Here is a 19,304-nt window from a genome sequence, read left to right as displayed (position 1 = left end):
GCTTGGCTCTACATGAGATGCACAAGATTTCTGGTTTGCCCATGGGACAGATGTTATACCAGGAGTACTTTCCCTCCAACCATGAGTTGAGTCAGCTGAAGGATCGCATGCCCGACCGCTACGAGACCTTATGGGATCTCACTTGTCATTACCACATTGCTTTGGCGCAGTCTAAGCCCCTAGCGAAGAGGACCAAAGCAAATGTGAGCCTGAAGCAGTTCGCATCATACTTGTTCAGGAATCTGGAGAGCCATTCTGGCCAATCTATTTGTGAACTGGCACCGCTGACTCCTTCAGAGGTTAATGAGCTGCTGAATAAGACTAACGCCCAATCCTATACCATTAGCAGTTCCGAGAGCGGCTTTCCTGCAGGGACTAAATTCAGATCGTTCTTATATCATGCGACCACACCGATTCGTCCGATGACTCTCCTTGCCGGTTATCTCGCCATCTGGTTGAAGAAATGTGTGGTCCCGTATCAGTCTGGTGACGCTCTGCCACTGGAAGTGCTCTATCCTGCAGTTCAGCTTGCCTACAAGAAGGAACTTTCGCTTCTTCCGGTGATGGTTGCTAACATTCATCGAGGGCTTCGGCAGATTTCTGGTGCTTTTACACGGAGAGATGATGATAAACCGACTCAGATTCCTACCATTAAGGTAGAGCTCCCGTATATTTATTTGATGGCTTGGTTCGTTCTTCATCGTTCCGACGTGATGTCAATACCGAATGCCATAGATCAGTCTGTCCCCTTTCTACAGTTGCTTGAGAATGGTGAATGGGAGGGCCGAGGATTCCCCGATATCAGGCGTCAGCTACAAGTCCACAAGTGCTGGGCATTCTCCACTTGCTTTCCACAGTTCTCCAGTCGGTACGGCGAGTGTTTGATTGATGAGGAGAAGCCGAGGGAGTATAGGACTTATCTGGATATGGGCTGCTTTAATTGGCTAGTGAACATTAGGCCGGGTTACCTGACTTTCCGGGTGGGGAATCAGTGCTTCATAGAGCCGTATCTACCTTGCCGATTCGCCCGCAAATTCGGTTATGACCAACTTTATGTTGGGAACCCGCGCCAGCAGCTTCGGGCTCATGGAGGTCTGGTGGACGGTCTTCGTGCATGGTTGTGGACCGTGACTGGTTGCACTGGAGCTAGGTTCAGTCTCCCAGGTACTGAGCGACAGTTGAACCTCACTTTCCTGAGCTGCAAGTGGTTGCTAGCAGCTAATAAGACTGTCCGTGTGAAGCCTATCGAAGAGTTGGTGACCGAAGAAGCCTCTCAACTTGATTCTCGTGTTATCCAGGACGGTGCTCGATCACAGAGGGCTCAGGGCAAGACCCGCCGACTTGATGCAGAAGGTCACAGGGCCTTTAGTTCTGCTGGAGAGGCCTCAGGCGGAGACCCTGAAGACTACGAGGCAGATTTGGAGCAAGGTTAGTCACCTATCTTTCTTTTTTCTTGCATTTTCAAATTACTATTTCTGACCACTATTCGTTGTTTCAGGGACAGCGATCAACAGTGACGACGAATTCCGTCCTTTTACCCGGGCCAGACCTTCGATTGCTGTCCGTGCTGATAGGCGGAAAAGATTAGCCCACAAGCCGCCTGCAATTTCACGAGCATCAGAGATGGACTTGGCTGGTGAGGATCCTGTTAGTGACGGAGGTAACGTCTATTCTATAGATCATTTTCTTGATCGTTTAGAACTTCTGGCTCATGCTTTCCCATCCTATGCAGGATATCGTGAGGAAGGCGAGATGAGTCCTGATGATTGTGCATCTCCTGGTGAGCCTGACTCACCGCCCCAGGTAGAAAAGCCTGCAGAGACCGCCCATGTTGGGGAGTCTGTCAATGAAGGACCCAGTTCGGTGATTCCAGGTACATCTTCAAGAGGTAACTTGTCTCTATTGGCCATAGTTTCCTTCCTCCTCCTTCATACTTATATCTTTTTATGTCAGATTTTTCGATTGATGACTTCGATGGGGAGGGCCTGCCTATGGACACTTCTATGTTCAGCTTCATGTATGACTCTCCTCAGATCGATGGCCAGCCGCCTCAGGATATGTTTCCTGAGTCTGTACTCCCTCAGACTCCCGGGAACGGTTATTTTGAAGGTGCGTGCCTCTTCTCAAGCTAACTATAGGACTAGCCAATTCCTTGACTAATGCAACTATAAAATGATGTTTCTGTTTTGTGTCTAACAGGAGCTTTCAAGAGTATACGAGTATAAACTGCTTCTCAATACTCCGAAGAGTATACAAGTATAAACTGCTTCTCAATACTCTGAAGAGTATACGAGTATAAACTGCTTCTCAATACTCTGAAGAGTATACGAGTATAAACTGCTTCTCAATACTCCGAAGAGTATACGAGTATAAACTGCTTCTCAATACTCCGAAGAGTATACGAGTATAAACTGCTTCTCAATACTCCGAAGAGTATACGAGTATAAACTGCTTCTCAATCCTCCAATCGGTATATGAGGTTAAACTGCTCCCTGATACTCCAATAGGTATATGAGTCTAAACTGTTTCCTACCGTTGATGGGAAGTTCCTGGAGAATGTTACGCTAATATTCTTAAGGATAACCCGGACATGTAACGGAGTACAAAGTCAGACCCAGTTCCAAGAAAGAAGCTGGGGGTGGATGAGTCATGTAATGGGAAGTTCCCGGAAGAACACTATATGTAATTTTCTTAGGGATAACCCGATAATTACGAACAAGGTGATAAACATTAAACCCCCACCATGATTTGTACTCCCACTCTCACTGTCTACCTGGTCAAACCTTCCTATAGTTAGGACCACAACCAAAGTCCCCTCTCGATTCCTTCCATGAACGAGAGGTCCACTTTCAAATTGAACGATCAAGCCTATAAAAGGTAAGATCGTCTCAAAACTCCCACTTCCTTCTGTGTTTTCTGGTCAAACCTATAAAAGTTAGGGCCAAAGCCAAATTCTCTTCTCGATTCCTTCCATGAACGAGAGGTCCACTTTCAATTCGAACAATCAAACCTATAAAAGTTAGGATTGTTCCCGATCTCACTTAGTCAAATCTATAAATAGTTAGGACTAAGACCGAGTCATTCCTTTTCGATAAACGAAAATCTGCCTTTGTTCTTTTTTCACCAAACCTATAAAAGTTAGGGTCGAAATTGGGCTTTCTCCTCAATGAATGAGGGATTCTTTTGATTCAAATGACCAATCCTATAAAAGTTAGGGTCGTTTGAACCTTTCCGATTCTCGGAGTGGAGATCCCGCTCTTAGTTTCATCTTTTCGGATTCTGGGGGTGGAGATCCCACCTTGAGTTTCCTTTCCTACTGTAGATAGAATATAAAATTCTTCCTCTTCAGTACCGGAAGATAGAATATAAAATTCTTCCTCTCCCATTTTTCAGTCTGTCTTTGTTCTTAGAAAAGACACAATTTTTAACTTCCAATCCGGGCACTTTGTGCACGGGGAATTTAATCTCAACTCCTAAATAAAGATAAGTCTACACCTAACACGCGTTGTCAGTTTAGTCTTTCACCGATTGAAAAAGACACCAAGGTCTAAACTTGGGGAATTTTATCCTGAAGCCTAAGTAGGGATGAGTCAACACCTAACACGTGTTGCCAGGTAGCCTATTCCCATAACAAGGACGAAGTCTATGTATTCAAAATCATAGCATTAAGTCTAAGAGAAGCAATTCTCTTAGCACAACGTTACATGTGAAACGGGTTTTAATAATTCACATGCTAGCCCGATTCAAACGGTAATCGGTAAAGGCACGTCAAACCCGTTGATGGCTGGGGGTTAGCCAAAAATCCTAAAGTCTATGTCTAACACGTATTGCCAGCTAGTCTTTGACCGTAAAAAGGATAAAAGACCACATATTCAACATTGTGGCAGGTTGTTATTAATAACACCATAATCCGTGCCTCACACGCATGGGGAATTTTATCCCGAAGCCTAAGCAGGGATAAGTCAACGCCTAACACGCGTTGTCGGTTTAGTCTTTTATCGATTTAAGAAGACACCAGAATCCGAGTCTGGGGATTTTTATCCTGAATCCTAAGTAAGGATAAGTCAGCGCCTAACACGCGTTGCCGGGTAGTCTATTCCCGTGAGAAAGACGAAGTCTACGTATTCAATGTCGTAGCACTAAAAGAGTTAACTCTTTTAACACAACGTTATGTGCAGAACGGATCTAAACAATCTGCATGCTAGCCCGACTCAAACGGTAGTCGGTAAAGGCTCATCAAACCCGTTGATAGCTGAGAATTTGCCAAAAATTTTATAAGTGCGAGTCATTGATGCATCAGCTCTGTTAGTTGGTCTCGTGACTCGATTATCCAACAACATTAAAATAAGATCCACAAATGCAGATGAAACAGCTTTAACAGTTGGTCCTGCAACCCCGACACTTGTGACCGCCGTGCTCCAATACCTTAAGAGCTTAAACTGTGAATACTCCAGTAAACGTACGAGTATAAACTGTGTCAACGTACGATGTTCAAAACCCTAGGCTCAACGCCGGTCAACGCGTAACCCTAGGTCAAAGACGGTCAACGCGTTACGATCAAAAAAGTCAACGCAAATCAATATATTATGACGGAGATAATCAGTTCAAAGTCAACTCAATGACGCGAGTCAAACTCAACTCACCGGTGGTAGACTCGAGACTCCAACGACGGCCAGGCGATAAACGCAGCGTCGGAAGGACTTCGACTATTCGTCAAAGCATCGAATAGACCGAAAATCGAAGGAGCCAAGAGTTGAAGCTAACTACAGGTCCTTTACACCAATCGAAGGCTGGACCAATCATATCCAAAGTATTCCAGCCTCTTCTATAAAAGAAACGAGTCTGGAACGCTTTGGAGGGGGTATCTGTAGGCATCGAAAATTGCCTATAGGTCTCCACGAACAGCTCAAAGCTAAGAGAAGATGATGAACATCACCATCTGGTTCACAGAAGCTTGATTGACGTCGACGAACGCTTGAAGTGAATCGGCAAACTATGTGAAGCAACGGAGTTTCAGAATAATAAAGATACGAACTGATCGGGAGCCCCGTGTTACTTACAAAAGACGAAATGCCCTTCGTGTCTCATCTATTCCACAGATGATCTAATCATTAGATCTTATAGAACTCTTCGTCAGCTTTCCAACGCACTTTGAATCGCTCAAATCCGAGTTCGGACGAAGAAGTTACGGCGGAAATGAACAAGTGTACATAACACGGCGTCTCAGCCTGAATGAGACACCCCGAGGTGTCCCGGCCCACCCGAGACACCCCAGGGTGTCTCGGATCAGTTTGAGACGCCCTAGGGTGTCTCTAACCAATTTGAGATGCCCTAGGGTGTCTCCAACCTATTTGAGACGCCCTAGGGTGTCTCCAACCAATTTGAGATGCCCTAGGGTGTCTCCAACCTATTTGAGACGCCCTAGGGTGTCTCCAACCAGTTTGAGACACCCTGAGGTGTCTCCAACGCAGATTTGGACCCTTATGCGATTTTAACCGCCCGTTATCCCCTCAAGCCTATAAATACAAGCCTTAGGCCTCATTTTTTCGTTATCCCCTCAAGCCTATAAATACAAGCCTTAGGCCTCATTTTTTTGGGGCTGGAATTCTCGTGCCTAGGCGAAGCCCTTCCGGATTGAAGACTTAAAGTACACAGATTTTAGAGAGGAGGAGGAGTTAGATCTGCAGCCCGGATCCATTCCTTAGGATTATCCCGTTGTGGTAATCTTAAGAAGAGTGATTATCTCGCTTCGCCGAGATAAGAGCTACGGTTTCTCAATCCCTTCGCGGATAGACGAAGCTCTGCCCAATTCTTTAGCAATCAGATCTGATCGACGGTGGTCCACGGATAAACCCCGGCACAGGCAAAGATCTCACGCAAGCAGAAGACCGATAAACGATCTCCCTGCATTTGTTTGATAAAGTTGTAAACTTTTTCTTTTCATTGTGTAAGGAGATCTTATAAAAAAAAAGATCAACTTTTTTATTTCATTCGAGTTTATTGTAACGACTAAAGTTGTAATTGATTCGATAGCAATGAAGAAATCAACTTTCACCGCAAACACACGACAGCTTTGTCAGCGAAGCTGTTGGCTCCCATTGTGGTCGCCAGTTTGTTTGCGGTGAAAGTTGATGTTTTCATTGCTATCGAATCTATTACAACTTTAGTCGTTACAATAAACTCGAATGAAACAAAAAGTTGATCTTTTTATAAGATCTCCTTACACAATGAAAATAAAAAGTTTACAACTTTATCAAACAAACGCAGAGATCGTTTATCGGTCTTCTGCTTGCGTGGGTGTCTTTGCCTGTGCCGGGGTTTATCCGTGGACCACCGTCGATCAGATCTGATCACCGAAAAATCGGGCAGAGCTTCGTTGATTCGCGAAGGAATAAAAATGAGGGTCTGAGGCTTGTATTTATAGGCTTGAGGGGTTCCGGGCGGTTAAAATCACACAAAGGCCCAATTCTGCGTTGGAGACACCCTGGGGTGTCTCCACTTGAGCCGAGACACCCAAGGGTGTCTTGGCCTTAGCCGAGACACCTTAGGGTGTCTCGTTGGTCCGAGACACTCCGTTATAGTGTATTTGCCCGTTTCCGCTGTAAATTCTTCGTCCGAACTCGGATTTGAGTGATTCGAAGTACGTTGGAAAGCCGACAAGGAGTTCTATCAGTTCCGGTGGTCGGATCATCTGTAGAATGAATGAGACACGAAGGGCATTGTTCCTTTTGTAAACATCACGGGTCTCCCGATTAGTCCGTTCCTTTGTCATTCCGAAATTCTGTTAGTTCACGTAGTTCGTCGGTTTACTTCAAGCGTTCACCGACATCAATTAAGCTTCTGTGAACCAAATGGTGACGTTCATCGTCATTTCTTAACACTGAGCTGTTCGTGGAGATCTATAGGCGATTTTCGATGCCTACACAACCGTCGGAAGATCTCCCTGTCCCTCACCATATCTCCCAACCCCAGCCCCAACTCCGCCACGACATCGCCGCCGTCCGTACGCCCTCTGTCGACCACCGAACGACCGTCGGAAGATCTCACCGTCCCTCACCATCTCTCTCTGTTATTGTCAGAAGGGGAATGTTTTTTGCGGTTGGTATTATTTTCTATTGTCTGTCAGTTTTAGTTTTAGATGAAGTGTCTTGTTAATGCTTCTTGAAAGTGAACTGCGTTCCAACTGATGTAGATTTTTCATAGAACGAAGGCAGGATTTGTTAGAATACCAATTATGTTCAAACTACTCTATTAAAAAAATATTAATATACACGAGCATGGTAAAAGATGTGATGAGAATTGACCGTCAAGACTCAAGAGATCCACCAAAACAATATTTGATATCATCATTTTATAACACTACAAGATGTTTAGGTATGATAGTTTTAAGTGGAGGTTAGCAAGCTTGATTGTTTTCTTTTACGAGTAGCCATCGGTTAGTTGACATGTCAATGCAGGTGCTTGTGGAACTTTACGTTAGATTTTCAAAGGAAGAAAGCAAATTAATGGTATCGGTTTTACAATGGAGTTTTAATTAAACAGTCCTTAAATTTAATTCCTATTTTTCCTTTTTTGTGTATAAATCAGTGTATGATTTCTTAGCTCCTAAATGCAATGGCTGAAGGGGTTATCTCTATTTTTGCCAGTTCATAGGTAGGTTTGTAAAGATGGTGGTTACCAGAGGGTTCATATGATTTCTAGATGTAACTGGCATTATCCGTAAAACTGGCATTATTCATAGAACTGGCATTATTTCAATAGAACTGGCATCATCCATGATTCATTGATTTGTAGATGTAATTCTTTTAAATGAACAAAAGAGTGGTAATTATGTGTTTCTTTATCCATCTCCCTCATTATGAACTTGTGAGTTGCTTAATTTACTTGTGGAATTGCTCCTGCGTTTGTGATGGACATACAAGACCCTCAATGGTAGCACACCTTCCAAGGGATGCTGATTGGTGTCTCAATGGACAATTCCAGGTTTGAAATTGCTGCCATTAGGAAGCCCGTGTTTGCCTAACTCTCCAAGGTAGTCAATGAATTCAATAAAAATATCATCCATCCAGTCCCTATGGAGGGTGGCGGAACCCAAGATTGTACTATAGGTTCAAAGGAGCAAAGCCAAGTTGCCTACTGCTCTGAACTGCAACATCCCGCCGCCCGTGGGCCCTCCGTCGACCACCGAACAACCGTGGGGAGATCTCCCCGTCCCTCACCGAACAATCGTGGGAAGCCCTTGTACCTGATTCTGGCGATGAGGTGGCTGTTCTCTAGGTTTTCTTTCAATGCAAGTGTGTGTTTTGACAATAACATGGGGTAAACTCTTCAGATTCATTTCATAAAACTTCATTAAAATTCACATTTTAACTCATTTCATGAAATTTGCAGCTAGGCTAAGTTGTGGAGGAGTCACTTGCTTACTGAATTGTTTTCAGCAGCCAATGCAGTTACGACTCATACCAAAAGACTTTGTTGATCGTGGAAGCAACTCCTCTCAATTTGAGATTGCAAATTAACAGACATGTGACAAGATTTTGGAGATTGAGAAACAAATTTCGTGTGGGGGTTGATGGTGTTGAAATCAACAATAGCATAGTACAAATGTAATGATTTAGATGTAGCTGTTTATTTTGAGTCCTTGCCAAATGTAATGATTCAGATGTTGTATTGGATAAACTATGAGACGTTTTAACTGTCATATTTTGTATGAGTCGAACCCCTAGAGTGCTGCTTGACTATGACAATTTATGGGATAATCTATGTTGTTTGTTTAAAGTTCTTGCTAACATAATGATGCAAATGCATTGGCATAATATAGGTGACAATCAGAACACCTTATCATTTAACTCAACGGAAGTTGTTTTAAACAACTGTTGTATTCATGGTGCTGATATGAGAAAAAATCTTGTTTAGAATCTATAATATTTCAGGCATGTCCGGCTTCTTGTTTGGAAGTCCAAAGTGAACAAACATAAACATGCTTCCTCATTAGTATGGAAGAAAGTGTCAATTGACCAGTCATGCATCAAACAATGGTTGTTCTGTAATTGGTTACCCAACATAGAATCAACCCACCTGCAATTTTTGCTGTCACTAGTATAAAAGAAAGTGTCACAAGATGAGGAGCCAAAGTGAAGGCCTGGATAGTACTCAATACACATAACACATATATTTATCCATCCAATTTACATAACAAGAAACATCATACACAACTAGAAAAATTAGAAAAATGGCAACATAAGAGCATTAGGAGTTCAACATACTAGTTGCTAACGTTACAAGGACATGTTTCTTTTCTTTAGTCCATACAAAAACCCGACGGAATCCAAATTATGTACATAATCTACTCCCAAAATTCAAGGTTCATACAAATCACATAAGTTACTCTCAAAATTCAGGCACAACACAACCATAAAACTTACTAGAATTATAAATAAAATGCAAAAATAAGGAGACGTTTGCTAGCCGAGCTCCCTTTCTTCTCTAATGTAGCACCTGCAATTGCTCTTCTATGCAAAAGAGCTCTAGGCGACCTTCGCATTATTGTTGGTCCCACGACACTACCGCCGCCCGTGCGCCCTCCGTCGACCACCGAACAACCGTCGGAAGATCTCCCCGTCCCTCACCATAGTTAGCCCCTTAGGGACTTGATGAAACATCCTCATGCACTTACTTGTTTCTAATACAAAATTTGACCCCGAGCTATATATGCTATAGCCTATAATCCTAAGTTATGTTAACAATCTTAAGTAACTAATTACAATCCTGTTAACTAGCAAATGAAGAATATCAGTAAGGAATAGTAAAGACATTGCTATTCAACTTGATAGAAACAAATGAATTTGCCCATAGGAGACAAATAAAAGGGGTAATGATAAATGAACTTACAGTCCAATAAGTGAATAGCCTTGTATGATTATCTCCATAAAGATCTGGACTGACCTAAATTCTAAATAATAGAAGGAATAAGAATCAAACTCTGAATTCTTTAATCACAATGCATCTAAAAATCTCAAGAGAGAAACATAATTAAGAAGATTTTGTACTTGCCAACCAGCTTCAATGCTGTTAAGGTCCTGGCCAAAGGATTCCTCCAAAAATCCACAACTGAGAAAGGCTAAACTCCATAGTACTTGTCCCCCTCTACATAAGCAATATCATGCTACTCAAAAAAAGACCGACAGACAAGAACAAGGAAGCAAATAAGAAAGGAACAAGCAATAATATAAAAAGAGGGGGGAAAAAGCAAAGCTCTTTAATTCAAAGCAAAGCTGGTTCTTGTGTAATTTGCACTACCTGATGACCATTCTCATTGAAAAGTTCAGGCTCAGTAGTAGACTGAGGTTCTGGGATTGTTCTGTGCTTCTTCTTTCCAAATCATTCCCCTTCTGACAATAACAGGGAGAGATGGTGAGGGACGGGGAGATCTTCCGACGGTCGTTCGGTGGTCGACGGAGGGCGCACGGGCGGCGGCGATGTCGTGGAGGAGTTGGGGCTGGGGTTGGGAGATATGGTGACGGATGGGGAGATCTTCCGATGGTTGTTCGGTGGTCGACGGAGGGCGCACGGGCGGCGGTAGTGTCGTGGAGGAGTTGGGGCTGGGGTTGGGAGATATGGTGACGGATGGGGAGATCTTCCGATGGTTGTTCGGTGGGTAATGGGGGAGAGGGATTGAGGGATTTTGGGGGGAGAGGGTGAGGTTTGGGGGGCAGAGAGGGTGAGGGCTTGGGAGAGTGACGGGTTCTCCTGGGGAGTTGTGGAGAGTCACGGGGTCCTATATATATATATTGTACTGACGGATTTTTGGCCTCAACTTTTTCGCACCTTGCTTATATATATATATATACTGTGACGCCCCAGGGTTCACACAAGGCTGCAATCCCAGGTAAAACCCGGATTGTCAAACCTGCCAAACACCAACCACCATGCTATGACAAGTTTCACCATCACAATCACTATCTCTCTAGTGGAAACAATAAATAGGTGAAGGTACAGACAGGTAAAAATAGAAATAGGACAACACTGGATATACACAGAAGAAGCAAAAGAAAAATCAATAATGAGCCCAACTGGAATAAAATAGACATATCTCTGAGTCTGAACTGAATCTCAAATACAATGAGTCACATAAACAAAGTCTCACAATAGCTCTCAACTCTATGAAACAAAATACCAATCTAGATTCTAAAATTTATCAACTACATGAGGAGTTCTGTAATAACTATAAAATATGATAAGTAACTAAATGGACAACTAAGAAGTCCCATCAACCTGCGACTCTCCGTGCGCCAGACTCGTTGCCTGAAAGGGGGAAAACAACGAGCTTCAAAGCGCTAGCGAGATCATTACTATCTCTCCCCAGGAGAAGGGGTAGGGGTATATAAGAAAATAGAGTCAGTACATACATATATCAAATCATTCATACAACTCTCTATGAATGAAAAACAAATAATCAATGATAAATACTTCAATCTCTAACATAAAGAATAATCATCTCATCTCGAATTACGTCCGAGTGACATGCTCTAATATAAGAGGATACCAACTAAGCTAAAACAAATATATCTGTCATTCATAACGGGTGTATCAAATTCTCAAAGGAAAGACCCTACTCGCGGGCAATCTATCTGGGAAGTAAAACTTACAACTGATCAATTATCTATGTGTGCATCATCTTGTACTATAGTGATATTTTTGTAATGCTCGTTACTCAATCGCTCTGCGGTAGTAAGGATTATTATTTTCCTATTTCGGATATATATAATAACGATACTGTTGTAATACTCTTACTCAATCGTTCTGCGGTAATAGGGTTTATTATTTTCTTATTCCGGATACATATAATAACGATACTATTGTAATACTCTTACTCAATCGTTCTGTGACAATAGGGTTTATTATTTTCCTATTCCGGATACATGTAATAACGATACTATTGTAATACTCTTACTCAATCGTTCTGCGGTAATAGGGTTTATTATTTTTCTATTCCGGATACATGTAATAATGATACTATTGTAATACTCTTACTTAATCGTTCTGCGGTAATAGGGTTTATTATTTTCCTATTCCGGATACATTTAATAACTATACTATTGTAATACTCTTACTCAATCATTCTGCGACAAATAGATTTCATCTTCCTATTTCTGGATACGTATAGAACATCATTATTCATATGTGTTTATCAATTTAACTCGTGTCAAAAGTGTGCCAATCTAACATAATATAGCATACATACACAAATCTTGGTGTGCGTGTCCACATCTGAAGTTCACCATCATCCCAGGTACTAAACAACTCTTAATCATTATAATATAACAGTACAAGATCGAGAAACTCTCTCAAAAATAACAAACAAGAGCGAAACTGAAGAAACCTTTACGTAATATATCAATTTATTTCAAATCAGCACATCTGCAGTTTTCTGCAGAACATATCATTAGTAAATTGAGAATATCTTTCTCTGGACAAACTCTTTTTAAGAATAATTTTTCGTTTTGGAAACTAGACTCACATAGATATCTTTTAACACTGATTTGGTTCAGCTTGGAGTTCATATGATATTTCTAATTTCCAGTTAAACATTTTATATGTGCAGCAGATTTTCTGCAGAATATATCATCAGTAAATTGAGCATATCTTTCTCTAGGAAAACTATCTTTAGGTATGGTTTTCTGTTTTGAAAACTAGATTCACATATCTTTCAATTGGCATTAGTTTGGTTCAATTTGGATTTCATTTGTTATTTCAAATTTCTAGTTCAATAGTATATATGCGCAGCAGGTTTTCAGCAGAACATAACAAGCATGATTATTTGCACAAGAAATCATATGTAAACCTTCAATCATGCACGAAACTTTAAAACGAAGAATAAGACATCTAAATTCAGATAAACAATGTTTTAAATTATTTTCAGATCTTAAAATACTTCTGTAAATTTGTGCTTAATCTCTTTAACATGAAAACACCTAGTCTTTATATATATATACAAAAGATCCAATTTTTATACACAAATTAATTGATTAGGCTCTATAAAACTTATTAAAAACTCTTCAAAAATATTTTAAAAACTGGGGGGGGGGGTTAGTAGAGATGATACTCACCTGGGGTTGTAGGAAAACTTGTTAGAAGCAACGTCGAAGGAGATCTCCACTCCAAAAGCCAAAAAAATCAACAAACTCCAAGAATTCAAAATAGGGTTTATGGGGTTTTGGTGGCTGTTAGGGTTCTTAGATATGATAAAAGAAAGAAATTTTCGTGAAAAATATAGGTATTTATAGAGGTAAACCCGAAACAAACATGTTAGACCCGAACCAGGAAACCTAGTCTGACTAGGAAAATAACCTTCTGTATTTTGGCTGTTAAAGAGACCTACAACTTTGGTCTTTTATACTTTTCCAAATTCTAACTGCATTGGTGTGCAAAACATAAAAACTCATAACTAGTTATTATTCCTAGATTTTTACTCTTTTGGCCTTTGTGCATATTTTGTGCATTTGCACTCATATTTTCACAAATATACATTGAATTGATCCCAAATCATTTTTTATCATATCCAAACATCAAAATATATTATTTTTTACCATATAACATATTTATCATTATTTATCATAAAATATTCAAATTTACGGGGTTTTACATTCTTCCCCCCTTAAAAGAATTTCGTCCCCGCAATTCCACAATCGCATCTCAAAGCTTAAAAACTAGGAAAACACAATAAGAATGTGTAATTTATATTAAGAATTTCTTCTGCACCCATCTCATAGTATTAGCACAATGATATTTAAAGTTAACAACCTAGAATGCAAACATTCTCCCCTAAATTCCTAATTAAACAAAATTGGTACATCGAGCAAAATAATCCAAACAAGGAAACCCTCATGTATATACCATATGTTTCAAATGATTAAGGATCAGGTGACAATATCTCCATTCTAGTGTTAAAGATAAATATAAATGTGACTAAACAACATAGATAAAGACTACTATCAAAGCACATAAACATAAGAATTTATCAACATCATACCTGTCCAAACAGGTGCGGGTAGTCGCGACGAACATCCTCCTCGCACTCCCAAGAAATCTCTTCGGCTCCTTGCCGGTTCCACTGAACTTTCACTAATGGAATGACTTTATTCCTAAGTTTTTTATTCTCTCTAACAAGTATGCATACCGAAATCTCTACGATAGTCAAGTCATCCTGAATCTCAATCTATGGTGAATCAATCACTCTCTGTTGCTCATCATCCCGCAGATGCTTCTTAAGCATCGAAACATGAAAGACATCGTGTACACTCGACATCGATGCTGGAAGATCTAACCTGTAAGAAATAGCTCCAATGCGCTCGATGATCCTGAAAGGACTAACATATCCTGGGGCAAGCTTCCCCTGTCTACCGAATCGCTGAACGCCCTTCATCGGTGATACTTTCAACATAACTGAGTCTTCGACCTGGAACTCTAAAGGTCGTCTCCTCTTATTTGCATAGCTCTTTTGCCGACTCTGCGCCGTAAGAATGCGCTCTCGAATCAATACCACCTTCTCTGTGGTCTGTCTAACTAACTAAGGACCAATCAATAAACTATCCTCTGGCTCTGCCCAACATATAGGTGATCTGCAAGGTTTCCCGTATTAGGCTTCATACGGTGTCATCCTGATGGTAGCTTGATAACTATTATTATATGCAAATTCAATCAGTGGGATGTGATCCTCCTAGCTACCCTGAAAATCCATAATGCATGCTCTCAGCATGTCCTCTAAGATCTGATTCACCCTCTCGGTCTGACCATCTGTCTAGGGGTAAAAAACGCTGCTAAATGACAACTGACTGCCAAAAGCATCCTGGAAACTCCTCTAAAAATGAGATGTGAAGCCTGAGCCCCGATCTGATACAATCGTCTCCGAAACTCCATGCAATCTAATAATCTCCCGAACGAAGATCCTCGCATACATATCTGTTGTATAAGTCGTCCTCACTGGTAAGAAATGTGTAGACTTAGTCAATCTGTCCACTATAACCCAAATAGAATCATTTCCTTTCTTTGACTTTAGCAACCCCACTATGAAATCCATAGAAATATCTGCCCACTTCCACTCAGGAATGGGTAAAAGCTGTAGGGTTCCTGCATGTCTCTGATGTTCTGCCTTAATTTGTTGGCAGGTATAATACTTAGCCACATAATCTGCAATCCCTCTGCGTATACCACTCCACCAAAAATGCCTCTTCAGATCCTTGTACATTTTCCTTGTGCATGGATGTACTGTATATCTGTTACGATGCGCCTAAACTGTCGCGAAATAAGCCATACCCTCCGGGTCTGCATCAAAACACCTCGTAGTCCTGCTAATGATGTGTCCACGTAAATGACAAATGTCGTATCACTGTTTAGAACAGTCAAAATTGTTATTGTAGTCTATCTAGCCTTAATAGTCTTAAAGGCTTCCTGGCACCCCGTGCCCAAAGCAAACTATACACCCTTCTTTGTAAGGTGTGTAAGTCGTATCACGGTCTTCAAAAAGTCCTGAATGAACTTTCTCTCATACCATTCTAAAACTACGAACCCCTGTAATGGTTCTTAGTGGCTCTCAATCAAGTACAACCTCAACAATGGCTGGATCCACTGTTATGCCCCACCTGCTGATGACGTGGCCTAAAAATCTAATCTCTTATAGCCAAAACTCGTATTTGCTGAACTCGGTGTATCACTGATGCCTCTAATCTCGATTGTTCGCTATCCCCACAATGCCAATAGAGGATGTTGCTCGCGCTCTGTCTCCGATCTCGAAAAGATAATGATGTCGTTAATAAAATGACTACGAACTGGTCCTAACATGGACGAAAAACTCGGTTCATCAAATCCATGAATACCGCGGGTGCATTAATCAGCCCAAATGGCATGACAAGAACTCAAAAGACCCATATCGAGTCAGAAAATGCGGTTTTGGAAACATCCATTTACTGCAATCGCAACTGGAAATAACTAGAATGAAGATCAATCTTCGAGAAATGATGTGCTCCCCGTAGCTAGTCAAACAAGTCATAAATCCTCGATAGTGGATCCGTGATACGGAAAATGACCTTGTTCAACTCACGATAATCAATACACAATCGCATGCTATAGTCCTTCTTCCCCACGAAGAAGACCTGTGCTCCTATGAAAATGACTCCGACAAATAAAACCCTTAGTTAACAACTCATCTACCTGAGTCTGTAGCTCCCTCCTCTCAGCGGGTGCCATAAGATATGATAGGGTGCTCGGAAAATCGGTACGGTGCCTACTGCAACTCGATGCAGGGAAACAACCTCTCTCACTGGAGAAAACATAGGTATGTCCTGAAAGACATCCTGATATACTGAGACAACTCCAGTCTCGCTCAAAACTGCACCCCGATCCCGTATCATCACCTCTTCGACGTATGTCAGAAATAACTCCGCATTCTGGTTACCCTATGAGGTTGCTACTATCTATACAATCCCAACGAATGCTCACAAGCGTACTGTTTTAGCAAAACAGTCGATACTGATATTGTAGGATGATAAGCATTTCATACTAAAAATGACGTCGAAGTTCGACATCCACAACATGACCATTACAAAGATGAACTCAAACTCATCTATACTGATGACACATCTCCTACATATACTCTCTAATAGGGACACCTCCCCTAAAAGAGTAGAAACTGATAATGAAACGTCAAAACGCTGCGCTACAAGCTGATGTCTAATTATGACATCATGATAGATAAAAAAAATACGAAGCTTCTGAATCAACAAGATTCGAGCTGGATAAGAATTTACTATAAAAACTCTGCTCGCACTATGATCACATGGCGCGACTACATAAACTATGCTGGTGGCTGATGCCTGCTATGCTGCTGGCGGTGAAACACATGGGTCCATCTAGCACTGATGAATACTCTGAATAGTGCAATTCTAGCCTATATGCCCCTAAATCCTCGGAATAACCGGTAGCACATCTATCCTCCGATGATGGCCGTAACTACTACCCTAAGATTATTGACCCTGATCTCTATCATGCTAGTCTCCTGGTGGTGTACTACGATAATTCTTCGCTCTATGTCCGATCTTGTTATAATTGTATCATGTGTCCCGAATCATGCGCTGCTGCGGTGTTATCAAATCATGTTTGCTATCCTCTTGTAATGTATTTATTGCTGATAGTAAAAATCCTTACCCCGCTGTTGGGGTCCTCTAGATCCCATAATAGGCCTCTTGCCCTTGACATTGCCATCATGCTAGTCTTGATTTCGTAATTAACTATAGGCATATCTCACTGTTTTAAGCAAACTAGCTCTAACTGCTTGTCGAAAAAGTAAACAAAATTTTCCCAAATAAGTGATATTCACTGTCCCGACGAAAATCTGAAATCGTAGCTATTCTTTGCTGCTATTCTCCGGTGATATCCTCTGTGCTGAATATATTTAACCTCTGGTTTGATACTGAGTCTACGTTAAGGAATTTTCACATATTCGTTTTTATTTATAAGCTGCATATGAATCCAATGTGCCCTGCACTATGGTGTTCTTAGTGTCCTACATCTTTCTTATTCTTACAGAGCCAAACCTCCTGCTCTGTATCTCTATCAACAAATGGTTGTGATAATATAATCATTAGTATTACCTCTTCAATTAGCACAATTAGTACAACGGGTGGTGGAACTCCAGAAAATATAATGTGGCTCGCTACTCCCTCCTCGAGTGTTGCTAGTCTCTGTTTCTGCAAACGGTGCCATAAAGTCGATCAAATACTGTGGAGCGTGCTGCGGCTCGGACTCTGCTTGCCCAGCTCTTCGGGCATGAGTTTTATCTCGACTGCATCCTCGTTCGAACATTTATAATATCGAGAGGAGAGCTTATGATCATAGTAAGTGAGATCGCAAACATATATACATATATATAACGTATCACAATACGTATTCATAACATATAGTATTCACGCAAATACTTTAAATCAACATAAAATAATTATCATAAAAAAAATTTGAAATTTTAAGATATACGCACATATCGTCCTCACTCATTCTAGGAATTCCTAGCGGACTCTATACGTGAATCCTACGAAACTCTATCCTAGCTCCATAATTTGACACAGGAATGATCCTAAGAATGCTGGAACTAGAGCTCTGATACCAACTGTGACGCCCCAGGATTCACACAAGGCTGCAGTCCCAGGTGAAACCCGGATTGTCAAACCTGCCAAACACCAACCACCATGCTATGATAAGTTTTACCATCACAATCACCATCTCTCTAGTGAAAACAATAAATAGGTGAAGGTACAGACAGGTAAAAATAGAAATAGGACAACACTGGATATACACAGAAGAAACATAAGAAAAATCAATAATGAGTCCAACTGGAATAAAATAGTCATATCTCTGAGTCTGAACCGAATCTCAAATACAATGTGTCACATAAACAAAGTCTCACAATAGCTCTCAACTCTATGAAATAAAATACCAATCTAGATTCTAAAATTTATCAACTGCATGTGGAGTTCTGCAATAACTATAAAATATGATAAGTAACTAAATGGACAACTAAGAAGTCCCATCAACCTGCGACTCTCTGTGTGCCAGACTCGATGCCTAAAAAGGGGGGAAACAACGAGCGTTAAAGCGCTAGCGAGATCGTTACTACCTCTCCTCAGGAGAAGGGGTAGGAGTATATAAGAAAATAGAGTCAGTACATACATATATCAAATCATTCATACAACTCTCTATGAATGAAAAACAAATAATTAATGATAAATACTCCAATCTCCAACATAAAGAATAATCATCTCATCTCGAATTACGTCCGAGTGACCTGCTCTAATATAAGAGGATACCAACTAAGCTAAAACAAATATATCTGCCATCCATAATGGGTGTATCAAATTCTCAAAGGAAAAAATACCCTACTCGCGGGCAATCTATCTGGGAAGTAAAACTTACAACTGATCAATTATTTATGTGTACATCATCTTGTACTATAGCGATACTTTTGTAATGCTCGTTACTCAATCGCTCTGCGGCAATAGGATTTATTATTTTCCTATTCCGGATACATATAATAACGATACTGTTGCAATACTAACTGATCAATTATCTATGTGTGTATCATCTTGTACTATAGCGATACTTTTGTAATGCTCGTTACTCAATCGTTCTGCGGCAATATGGTTTATTATTTTCCTATTTCGGATACATGTAATAACGATACTATTGTAATACTCTTACTCAATCGTTCTGCGACAATAGGGTTTATTATTTTTCTATTCCGGATACATATATTA

Source organism: Asparagus officinalis, chromosome 8 (assembly GCF_001876935.1).
Source record: "Asparagus officinalis chromosome 8, Aspof.V1, whole genome shotgun sequence".
Lineage (NCBI taxonomy): Eukaryota > Viridiplantae > Streptophyta > Magnoliopsida > Asparagales > Asparagaceae > Asparagus > Asparagus officinalis.
The sequence above is the reverse complement of the archived record's forward strand: the minus strand, read 5'-3'. Positions refer to the sequence as shown.